The 12868-nt window shown below is 39.5% G+C and overlaps 1 protein-coding gene across 5 annotated transcripts in view; it reads right to left on the bottom strand.

The window, feature by feature from the left end:
• CDKAL1 (CDKAL1 threonylcarbamoyladenosine tRNA methylthiotransferase) overlaps positions 1 to 12868 on the bottom strand; it is a 731789-nt gene that overhangs the window by 497354 nt on the left and 221567 nt on the right. The window lies entirely within an intron of this gene.

Raw genomic sequence — 12868 nt, 5'->3', positions numbered from 1 at the left:
AGGTTCAAGGGATTATCCTTCTCAGCCTCCCGCGTAGCTAGGATTACAGACACATGCCACCGTGCCGGCTAATTTTTGTATTTTTTGTAGAGATAGGGTTTCACCACGAGTGACCAGCTGTCTCAAACTCCTTGCCTCAAGTGATCCGCCCGCCCTGGCTTCCCAAAGAGCTGGGATTACAAACGTGAGCCACCTTGTAAGAGAATTGAGGCACAAGGATATCAAGTTAGAATTTCTGCAAATGATTCCTAGTAGATCTTGTCCAGGAATGGCAGATAGATTATCCACTTGATGAATCTCCCTTTTCCTATGCACATGGAGGTTATTATTAAATGATCATAAAATCCCATTCCTCTGAACCTGAACTTTCAAGAGACTCACACAACAACTTCCCCAAACTCTCCCAATCAAATCACCATTGGCATAAATGCTTTCATTCGACAAATATTTGTTGAACACTAACCATGAACAACAGACTTCTAGAAACTGGGGACACTATGGTGCAAAATACAATGTTCCCACTATGGAAGGACAAGGTGAAAGAATCACTTGAGCCCAGGAATTCAAGACCAGCCTAGAAAACTAGAGAGACACCATCTTTACAAAAAAGAAAAAATTAGCCGTGCATGGAAGCATTTACTTGGAGTCCCAGCTCCTCTGGAGGCTGAGCTGGGACGATCACTTGAGCCCAGGAAGTCTGCAGCAGTGAGCCACGATCACACCATTGTACTCCAGCCTGAGTCACACAGTGGAACCTTGTCTCAAACAAACAAACAAAAAACACAACAGCCCTGCTTCCTGAACCTTATATTCTAATTAGGGGGGAAAAACATGCAAATAATGGAGAATCTTCATTTGCTACAATGACAGACGCTATGAAGAAATTGAAATCTGGGGCCAGGTGTGGTGGTTCACACCTATAATACCCACACTTTGGTAAGCTGAGGCAGGAAAATTGTCTGACCCCAGCAAGACCCCGTCTCTATTTAAAAAGAAAGAAAGAAAGAAAGAAAGAAAGAAAGAAAGAAAGAAAGAAAGAAAGAAAGAAAGAAAGAAAGAAAGAGAAAGAAAATCTGTGAGTACAGAAAAGAAAATCTGTGAGTGTAGTGGTAGGAAGCAGAAAGCCCAATTCTTCTACGGTGGTCTGGCTACACTTTGAATAGGTAGCATCAGTCCGGGGACTTGAATCACTGACAGAGGCATCAATGTAAACCACCAGGATAACAGTAAGTACAAAGACTGAGAGGCTGAAATGACATTAATGGGTTGTGTGGTCAAAAGAAGCCCAGCCAATTAGGAGTACGGCAGGAAAAGATGAGGCCAAATCATGATGGGAGAAAGGCTGTGAGACCCTGCAGTTCACGCTACGTAGTTAGTTTTTACTCTCTTTGCAAAAGAAAGTCACTGGAGAGTTAAAAGAATAATATTAACATCACTGTTTAGGCTAATTATATTAAAAATAAACAAAACTGATCTTTGTCCATACTTCTCCATCACTTGGTATGATTCTTCTTTTCGGCGGGAGTGCAGTGGTATGATCTCAACTCACTGCAAACTCCACCTCCCGGGCTCAAGCAATTATCCTGCCTCAGCCTCCTGAGTAGCTAGAACTACAGGTTCCTGCCACTGTGCCTGGCTAATTTTTGTATTTTTAGTAGAGATGGGGTTTTACCATGTTGGCCAGGCTGGTCTCCAACTCCTGACCTCAAGTGCCCACTTCGGCCTCCCGAAATGCTGGGATTACAGGCGTGAGCCACGGTGCCTGGCCAGTATGATTCTTATTAAGCCTGCATGAATCTCGCTGAAGTTTTACTATCTCTTGATTTTATCCCAAGATGCCTCAAATCCCTTCAGGAATAAAAGAAGTTAATACATTAACAGATATACATAATAAGCAAACATGAAAAGTACTTTCTCATTGGCTGTCTTAATTTTGATTGTATATAAATAAAAAGACAATGCCATTTTCATTCCAATTAAAAAACATCACACCAAAATTTTAAAACTAAGTGAAAATTCCACTACCCTGTAAAAGGGGAAAGTGGCATGAGGGTCCAGTTTCATTCTTTTGCATGTGGCTTTCCAGTTTTCCCAGCACCATTTATTACAGAGACTGTCCTTTACCCATTGTATCTTCTTGGTGGGCTTGTTGAAAATTAGTTGAGTGCATATGCTTGCATTTATTGCTAGGCTCTCTGTTTTGTTCCCATTAGCCTATGTGTTTGTTTTTATGCCAGTGCCATACTGTTTTGATTACTATAGCTTTTCTTTTTTTTTTTTTTTCCCTTAAGAAACAGTCTTGCTCTGTTTCTCAAGCTGGAGCTGGAGCATAGTGGAACAATCGCAACTATTCACAACAGCTTGGAACTCCTCGGCTCAAGGAACCCTCCTGCCTCAGCCTCCTACGTAGCTGGAACTACAGGTGCATGCCATCATGCCAGGCTAATTTACTATTATTATTATTTTAGAGACAGGGTTTCAGTATGTTGCCAAGGCTGATCTCAAATTCTTGGCCTCAAGAGATCCTCTCACTTCAGCCTCCTGAGTTGCTGAGATTATAGGCACAAAACACCACTAATTACAATACCTTTATAATATCATTTCAAATCAGAAAGTGTGATGTCTCCAACTTTCTCATTTTCAAGACTGTTTTGGCTATTCAGAATCTCCTGTGGTTCCACACAAATTTGAGAACTGTTTTTCTGTATTTGCAAACAATGTCATTGGGATTTTGACAGAAACTGCATTGAATCTGTATGCTACACCATACACAAAAATCAGCTCCAAACAGATTACAGGCCTAAATGTAAGACCTGGCATTGTAAAATTCCTGGGAGGAAACTCTCCCTCCTTAAAAATAGGGAAAAAGCTCTTTGACACTGGCCTTGGCACTGATTTTCTGGCTATCACACCAAAAGCTCAGGCGACAAACACAAAAAATAAACAAATGGGACTACATCAAGCTAAAAAGGTTCAGCATAGCAAGGGAAACAATCAACTGGATGAAAAGGCAGCCTATGGATTGGGAGAAAATACTTGCAAACCATATACCTGATAAGGGGTTCACATCCCAAATTTATAAGGAATTCATACAACTCAATGGCAAAAAAATCAAATAACCTGATTTTTTAAATGGGCAAAGGACCTTAACAGATATTTTTCCAAAGGAAAGACACAAATGACCAACAGGGATATGAAATGGTGCTCAATATCACTAGCCATTAGGGAAAGGCAAATGAGCTATCACTTCATGCCTGTGAAGATGGCCGCTGCCAAAAAGAAAATAAATAACGAGCGTCAGTGAGGAGATAGAGAAGAGAACCCTTATGCACTGTTGGTAGGAAAGTAAACAGGTATAACCATTATGGAAAACAGTATGAAGATTCCTCAAAGACTTAAAACTAGAACTACCAAATGATCCAACAATCCTCCTTACATATCCAAAGGAAATGAAACCAGCACTCTGTAGAGATATCTGTGTCCCCAAGATCAATGCAGCATTATACACATTAACCAAGATATGAAAACAACCTATCCATTGATGGATGAAAGAATAAAACAACTGTAGTATATTTAAGTAATCGAATATTATCCAACATTTTTAAAAGGAACATCCAGTCATTTGTGATAACACTGATGAACCTGGAGGACATTATGCTAAGTAAAATAAGCCAGACATGGGGGGGAAATGCATGATTTCCACTGCATGTCAAATCTTTACTTAAGTCAAATGTGGAGAAACGGGGAGTAGCATGTAGATTACCAGGGGTGGGGAGAGGGAGAAAATGTGAAGTAGATCAAAGGGTACAGAGTTGCAGTTATGCAGGATAAGTCTAGAGATCTAAGTACATCATCAGGGCTTTAGTTAATATTGTATTGTATACTGAAAATCTGCTAAGAGTAGATATCGGGTGCTCCTTCTATACACAGGCATAAAAAGTAACTACAAAAGGTGATGGATAAATTAGTTTGCTTGACTCGAGTAATCATTTCACTAGGTATATATAAAAACGCTGTACGCCTTAAATATCTACAATAAAAAAGGAAAGGAATGCCCTTCTTTCCATTGACATTAAGAACTATACATATAAAGGCTTTCCCATCAAACGTATGTTCACATGTCTCCCCCTTACCACAATGAAGTTTGATCAAATAATCAACATCTGACAGGTCAAAGTTCAATATAAACTTCTATATGAAGCAAGGTCTCTGCCTTAAATAGTATTTGGGGAGAACTCAATTTCCAAATCCCTTAAATGTGGGGAAGCTGACAGCAGTCACTAAGCTAACTTAATATGTTTCAGCAATATGAGATTTTTCTTGAACTCACAAGCCTGTGAGCAAGTTTGCTGTGTAACACAAAAGAGCCTTTGATGTTATGTGTGATTTAACTTTAATATTCATCTCCCAATGTATTTTTATCTTTAATCTCTTCATTCAAAAAGATTCTTCCCCCAAAGGTAGAAATAGCCCTTTCAACAAAAGTTATGTGACAGCACATTCCTCATAGCACTGGAGGCATATTTCTACATGAATGGTACCAGTCAGTGACTAATACTGAGTTAGAGATAAAAATTATGAATTGAAAGATAAGGCCAGGCTACAAAGGTGGCAGTAAAATCAGGATTGGTACCAGGAACCTCTCTTCCTCTTAAAAGCAACTAAAATACCTATTAAACTTTCTGTAGGAGTGAGGGGTAAAGGAGGCACAAAATCCATTCAGGAATAAAAACAAAATTCGACAGCGTAACCCAATCACACACAGAAACATTGTGTGGAATATCATAATACTCATATTAAATAACAACATGTTGTAAATTATAATACTCATATTAAATAACAACATGTTGTAAATTAAAAGATAATGTAAAAAGTGATACTATAGTTAAGCACGGAGTAATATCATAACTAAAACAAATACACATTAGAGATGTAAAATATCAATTAATAAACAATTTTATCTATCAAACTTGTCCAACCCACGGCCTCAGAGTGCCAGGTGGCCCAGGAGGGCTTTGAATGTGGCCGAACACAAATCTGTAAATGTTCTTAAAACATTATGAGATATTTTTGGCGACTTTTTTTTAGCCCATCCACTATTATTAGTGTAAGTGTATTTTATGTGTGGCCTGAGACAACTCTTCTTCTTCCGATGCAGCCCAGGGAAGCCAAAAGATTGGACACCCCTGTTATATATAATAGGCAGAATAATGACCTCCAATGATAACCAAGTCCTAATCCTTGAACCTGTGAATATGTTACTTTACATGGCAAACGGAACTTTCTGGATGTGATCAAGATTAGGGACCTGAGATAAGAGTAACATGGATTATCCAGGTGGGCCCAATGTTATAAATTGCAAATATGTACAACAAAATTTATTTTTAAAAATATATAAATGAGATATCATGGTTGAATATGAGGATACACACTACACACACACACACACACACACACACACGTGTGTGTGTATATATATATCATAACTGAAACGTGTGTGTGTGTGTGTGTGTGTGTATTTTTTTTCCTAACGATCACCTATAACCTCAGCATTTAGGGAGGCCAAGGCAGGAGGATCTGAGCCCAAGAGTTTCAGATCAGCCTGGGCAATAAAGTAAGATCACATCTCTCTTTAAAATAAACTTTAAAAATAAAGAAAAAAATAATGAAGATGAACAAATATTTTCCTGATATTAAAACAGGCTGACATCTTCCTACTAAGTGGTAGTCATTATATCTTCTGGACATACGTCCTATAGGAGATACATATTTTGCAAATTCTTCTTCAGTCATGTCATTTTCTTAACTGTACTTTTGAGGAGTAAAAATGTTTATTCTCATGATGTAAATTTTATCAATTTCTTTTCTTTCCTGGGTTGTGATTTTTGTGTCCTAAGAAACAGTTTCCTAACTCAAGATCACGAAAACCGGAAGAAAGATGGTAAAAGATTTGAATATCTTACCCAAGATATACACATGGCAAATAAGCACATGAAACTATGCTCAACATCATTAGTCAGCAGAGAAAAGCAAATTAAAACTACTCTGAGATATTACTAACACACCTAGTAGAATTGTCAAAGTTTTTAAAAAACTGACAATACCAAGTACTGATAGAGATGTGAAGCAGGGAGATGATCCAAGATGGCCAAATAGGAACAGTGCTGGAGTGCAGTTCCCAGTGAGAACGCAGAGGCTGAGTGATCACTGCATTGCAAAATGAGTTTTTACTGCCCAAAGACCAGGAGATTCCCAGGGGGAAAAGCACCACGAGTCTCCAGCATGGCTGTTTCAGCCAGCACAGCAGGTCACCGCACAAAAACTCACACAAATCTCAGTGGCCATTTCAACTGAGACCTGAAATGCCTGAGAGACAGAGTCACCCATTCAACTGAAAAAAAGGGGGCTGAAACAGGGAGCCAGGTGATCTGGCTCAGCGGGTCCCAACCCCGCAAAGACCAGCAATCTGGACTGAGAGTTTCACAGCAAGCACAGCTGAACCCAGAAAGGTCCAGCTCTGTGGGGGGAAGGGCATCCACCATTACCGAGGTAGTCCACCATTACTGAGGCAATTCGCCATTACAGAGGCAGTCTGCCATTACAGAGACAGGCGGCCATTACTGAGGCAGACCACTATTACTAAGACAGTTCTAACTATACTTCCATAAACACAACTGCAGGGAAGTTCACACAGCAGCTGGGCAGAGCCCAGAACAGCTCAGCAACACATGTACTGGCAGACTGTGAGTAGGCCACCTCCTCGCTGGGCAGGGTATCTCTGAAAAAAGGCAGCAGCATATCAGGAACTTATAAATAAAGCCCCATCTTCCTAGGACAGACCACCTGGGAAAAAAAGCCTGTTACGAGTTCTACTGCAGCAGACTTAAACGTACCTTCCCAGCAGTGCTGAACGGAACAATGGAGCTCACAGCCCAGCACTTGAGCTCCTATAAGGGACACACTGACTCCTAAAGCAGCTCCCTGACTCTGTATATCCAAAGAGACACCTCATAAAGGAGAGCTCAGACTGACATCTGGAGGGTATCCTTCTGGGACGAAGATAACAGAAGAAACTGGCAGTAACCCTTACTGTTCTGCAGCGGCCATAGGTGATCCCCAAGCAAGTAGGGTCTGGAGTGAACCTCCAGCAGTCCTACAGTGAGGGGCCTGACTGTTAGAAGGAAAACTAAAAAACAGAAATAACTTCATCATCAAGAAAAAGGACGTCCATTCACATACCCCATCCAAAAGTGATCAACTGCAAAGACCACAGGAAGATAAATCCACAAAGATGGGAAGAAACCAGTACGAAAAGGAGGAAAACACCCAAGACCAGAACGCCTCTCCTCCTACAAGCGATCACAACTCCTCGCCAGCAACGGAACAAGGCTGGATGAAGAATGAGTGTGATGAATTGACAGACACAGGCCTCAGAAAGTGGGTAATAAGAAACTTCTCTGAGCTAAAAGAACATGTTTTAACCCAATGCAAAGAAACTAAGAACCTTGGAAAAAGGTTTGATTGAATGCTAATGAGAATAAACAGCTTAGAGAAGAATATAAATGACTTGATGGAGCTGAAAAACACAACACGAGAACCTCGCAAAGCATACACAAGTTTTAGTAGCCAAATCGACAAAGCAGAAGAAAGGATATCAGAGACTAAGTATCAAGTCAATGAAATAAAAAAAGAAGATTAGAGAAAAAAAGAGTGAAAAGAAATGAACAAAGCCTCCAAGAAATATGAGATTATGTGAAAAGACCTAATCTACATTTGATGGGTATACCTGAATGTGATGGAGAGAATGAATCGTAGTTTGAAAACACTCTTCATGCTATTATCCAGGGGAATGTCCGCAACCTAGAAAGACAGGCCAATATTCAAGTCCAGGAAATACAGAGAACACCATAAAGATATTCTCAAGAAGAGCAACCCCAAGGCACACTATTGTCAGATTCACCAGAGTTGAAATAAAGGAAAAAATGCTAAGGGCAACCAGAGAGAAAGATCAGGTTACCCACAAAAGGAAGCTCATCAGACTCACAGCAGATTTCTCAGCAGAAATTTTACAAGCCAGAAGAGAGTAGGGGACAACATTCAATATTCTTAAAGAAAAGAACTTCCAACCTAGAATTACACATCCAGCCAAAGTAAGCTTCATAAGCTAAGGAGAAATAAAATCCTTTATGAGCAAGCAATTGCTGAGAGATTTCGTCACAACCAGGCCTGCGTTACAAAAGCTCCTGAAAGAAGCACTAAACATAGAAAGGAACAACCAGTACCAGCCACCCCAAAAATGTGCCAAATGGTAAACTCCATCGACGCAATGAAGAAACTGCATCAACTAATAGGCAAAACAACCAGCTAGCATCAAAATGGCAGAATCAAATTCGCACATAACAATATTAACCTTAAATGTAAATGGGCTAAATGCCCCAATCAAAAGACACAGACTGACAAATTAGATAAAAAGTCAAAACCCATTTGGTATGCCATATCCAGGAAACCCATCTCACGTGCAAGGATACACATATGCTCAAAATAAAGGGATGGAGGAAGATTTACCAAGCAAATGGAGAACAAAAAAATCAGGAGTTGCAATCCTAGTCTCTGATAAAATAGACTTTAAACCAACAAAGATCAAAAGAGACAAAAAAGGGCACTACATAATGGTAAAAGTATCAATGCAACAAGAAGAGCTAATGATCCTAAATATATACACACTCAATACAGGAGCATCCAGTTACATAATGCAAGTTCTTAACGACCTAAAAAGAGACTTAGACTCCCACATAAAAATAATGGGAGACTTTGACACTCCACTGTCAATTTACACAGATCAATGAGACAGAAAATTAACAAGGATATCCAGGACTTGAACTCAGATGTGGACCATGCAAACCTAACAGCCATCCACAGAACTCTCCACCCCAAATCCACAGAATATACATTCTTCTCAACACCACATCACACCTATCTAAAACTGACCACATAATTGGAAGTAAATCACTCCTCAGCAAATGCAAAAGAATGGAAATCAAAACAGTCTCTCAGACCACAGTGCAATCAAATTAGAACTGAGGATGAAGAAATGTACTCAGAACTGCACAATTTCATGGAAACGGAACAGCTGGCTTTTGAATGTTGACTGGATAAACAATGAAATGAAGGAAGGAATAAAGATGTTCTTCAAAACCAGCAAGAACGAAGACACAACGTACTGGAATCTCTGGGACACATTTAAAGCAGTGTCTAGAGGAAAATTTATAGCAATAAATGTCCACATGAGAAACAAGGAAAGATCTAAAATAAACACCCTACCATCAAACTTGAAAGAGCTAGAGGAGCAAGTTCAAAACAACTCAAAAGCTAGCAGAAGACAAGAAACTAAGATCAGAGCAGAACTCAAGGAGACAGAGACACAAAAAACCCTTCAAAAAATTAATAAATCCAGGAGCTGGGTTTTTGAAAAGATCAACAAAACAGGCAGACCACTAGCCAGATTAATAAAAAAGAAAAGAGAGAAGAATCAAATAGATGCAATAAAAAAACGATAAAGGGGATATCACCACAGATTCCACAGAAATACAAACGGCCATCAGAGATTACTACAAACAACTCCATACACACAAACCAGTAAACCTGGAAGAAATGGAAAAATTACTGGACACTTGCACCCTCCCAAGCCTAAACCAGGAAGAGGTCCAAACCCTGAATAGGCCAGTAGCAAGGGATGAAGTTGAGGTTGCAATTAATAGCCTACCACCCAAAGAAAAGCCCAGGTCCCAATGGCTTCACAACTGAATTCTACCAGACATACAAATAGGAGCTGGTACCATTCCTTCTAAAACTATTCCGAACAATCCAAAAAGAGAGAATCCTTCCCAAATCATTTCATGCGACCAACAACATCCTGATACCAAAACCCAGCAGAGACTCAACAAGAAAAGAAAACTTCAGGCCAATATCCATGATGAACATAGATGTAAACATCTTCAATAAAATACTGGCAAACCAACTGCAAGAGCACATCAAAAAGCTTATCCATCACAATCAAGTAGGCTTCATTCCAGGGATGCAAGGCTAGTTCAACACATGCACGTCTACAAGTAATTCACTACAGAAACACAACCAAAGACAAAAACAACGTTATTATCTCAATAGATGCAGAGAAGGCCTTTGACAACATTCAACAGCCCTTTATGCTAAAAACTCTCAATAAACTAAGTATCGACGGAACATATCTCAAAATAATAAAAGCTGTTTACGACAAACCTACAGCAAATATCATACTGAATGGGCAAAAACTGAAAGCATTCCCTTTGAAATCTGGCACTACACAAGGATGCCCTCTCTCACCACTCCAATTCAATATAGTATTGGGAGTTCTAGCCAGAGCAATCAGATAAGAAAAAGAAATAAGGGGTATTCAGTTAGGAAAGGAGGAAGTCAAATTGTCTCTATTTGCAGATGACATGATTGTATATTTAGAAGACCCCATCGTCTCAGCCCAAAATCTCCTGAAACTGATAAGCAACTTCAGCAAAGTCTCAGGATATAAAATCAATGTGCAGAAATCACAAGCATTCCTATACACCAATAACAGACTAACAGAGAGACAAATCATGAGCAAACTCCCATTCACAATTGCTACAAAGAGAATAAAATACCTGGGAATACAACTAACAAAGGATGTAAAGGACCTCTTCAAGGAGAACTACAAACCACTGCTCAAGGAAATAAGAGAGGACACAAACAGATGGAGAAACATTCCATGCTCATGGTTAGGAAGAATCAATATTGTGAAAATGGCCATACTGCTGAAAGTAATTTACAGATTCAATGCTATCCCCTTCAAGCTACCTACGATCCTCTTCACAGAACTGGAAAAAAACACCTTAAACTTCATATGGAAGCAAAAGAGAGCCCACATAGCCAAGTCAATTCTAAGCAAAAAGAACAAAGCTGAAGGCATCACAGTACCTGACTTCAAGCTATACTACAAGGCTACAGTAATCAAAACAGCATGGTACTTGTACCAAAACAGAGATATAGACCAATGGAACAAAACAGAGGCCTCAGAGGCAACACCACAAATCTACAACCATCTGATCTTTGACAAACCTGACAAGAACAAGCAATGGGGAAAGGATTCCCTATTTTATAAATGGTGTTGGGAAAACTGGCTAGCCACGTGCAGAAAGAAGAAACTGGACCCCTTCCTGACACCTTAGACTAAAATTAACTCCAGATGGATTAAAGACTTAAACATAAGACCTAACACCATAAAAACCCTAGAAGAAAGCCTAGGCAAAACCATTCAGGACATAGGTGTAGGCAAGGACTTCATGACCAAAACACCAAAAGCATTGGCAACAAAAGCCAAAATAGACAAATGGGACCTAATTAAACTCCAGAGCTTCTGTACAGCAAAAGAAACAATCATTAGTGTGAACTGGCAACCAAAAGAATGGCAAAAAATTTTTGCAATCTACTAATATCCAGAATTTTCAAAGAACTATAACAGATTTACAAGAAAAAAAGAAAAAAAAAAAAACATTCAAAAGGTGGTGAAGGATATGAACAGATACTACAAAAGAAGACATATGTAAGGCCAACAAACATATGAAAAAATGCTCATCATCACTGGTCATTAGAGAAATGCAAATCAAAACCACAATGAGATACCAACTCACACCAGTTAGAATGGTGATCATTAAAAAATCTGGCGACAACAGATGCTGGAGAGGATGTAGACAAATAAGAACACTTTTACATTGTTGGTGGCAGTGTAAATTGGTTCAATCACTGTGGAAGACAGCGTGGCAATTCCTCAAGGACCTGGAAATAGAAATTCCATTTGATCCAGGAATCCCATTACTGGGTATATATCCAAAGGATTATAACTTGTTCTGTTACAAAGACACATGCACACGTATGTTCACTGCAGCACTATTTACAATAGCAAAGATCTGTAACCAACCCAAATGCCCATCAATGATAGACTGGACAAGGAAACTGTGGCACATATACACCATGGAATACTATGTATTCATAAAAAATGACAAGTTCCTGTCCTTTGAAGGGAGTGGATGAATCTGTAAACCATCATTCTCAGCAAACTGACACAAGAACAGAAAATCAAACACCACATGTTCTCACTCATAGGTAGGTCTTGAACAATGAGAACACATGGACATGGACACAGGGAGGGCAGTGTCACACACTGGGGTCCAGTGGGGGGAACTAGGAGGAGGGACACAGAGGGTAGGGAGTTAGGGAGGGATAACATGGGGACAAATGCCTTATATAGGTGACAGTGATGGAAGCAGCAAACCACCTTGCCATGTATGTACCTATGCAACAATGCTGCACGTTCTGTACATGTACCCCAGAACCTGAAGTGCAATTATGTGTGTGTGTGTGTGTGTGTGTGTGTGTGTGTAGTGCAATTATGTATATATCTATACATATATATATATAAAGATGTGAAGCAGCTGGTACTCCTGACAAAAATGCAAAATGGAATAGCCACTTTGGAAAACACCGGCAGTTTCTTAAAAGGCAAAAGAGATGCCTACCACATGAGCTGGCAATCTCAGGTAGTTGTTTACCCCAGAAAAACGGAAACATGTATCTATACAAAGACCTGTGCATGAATGTTTACAGAATCTTTATTCGTAAAAGCCTTTAGCTGAAAACAACACACATATTCATCAACTGGTGAACAGATGACCTGTGGTCCACCCACACAGTGAAATAATTCTAGGTACTAAAAGGTAACAACTACTGATAAATGAATCAACATGGAGGAATACTGAAGGCACTGCACTAAGTAAAAGAAAAAAGACACAAGTAATATATTCAT

This window comes from Saimiri boliviensis, chromosome 4 (assembly GCF_048565385.1).
Source record: "Saimiri boliviensis isolate mSaiBol1 chromosome 4, mSaiBol1.pri, whole genome shotgun sequence".
NCBI lineage: Eukaryota > Metazoa > Chordata > Mammalia > Primates > Cebidae > Saimiri > Saimiri boliviensis.
Note: the sequence above shows the minus strand (reverse complement) of the source record. Positions and strands in the feature narration are given on the sequence as shown.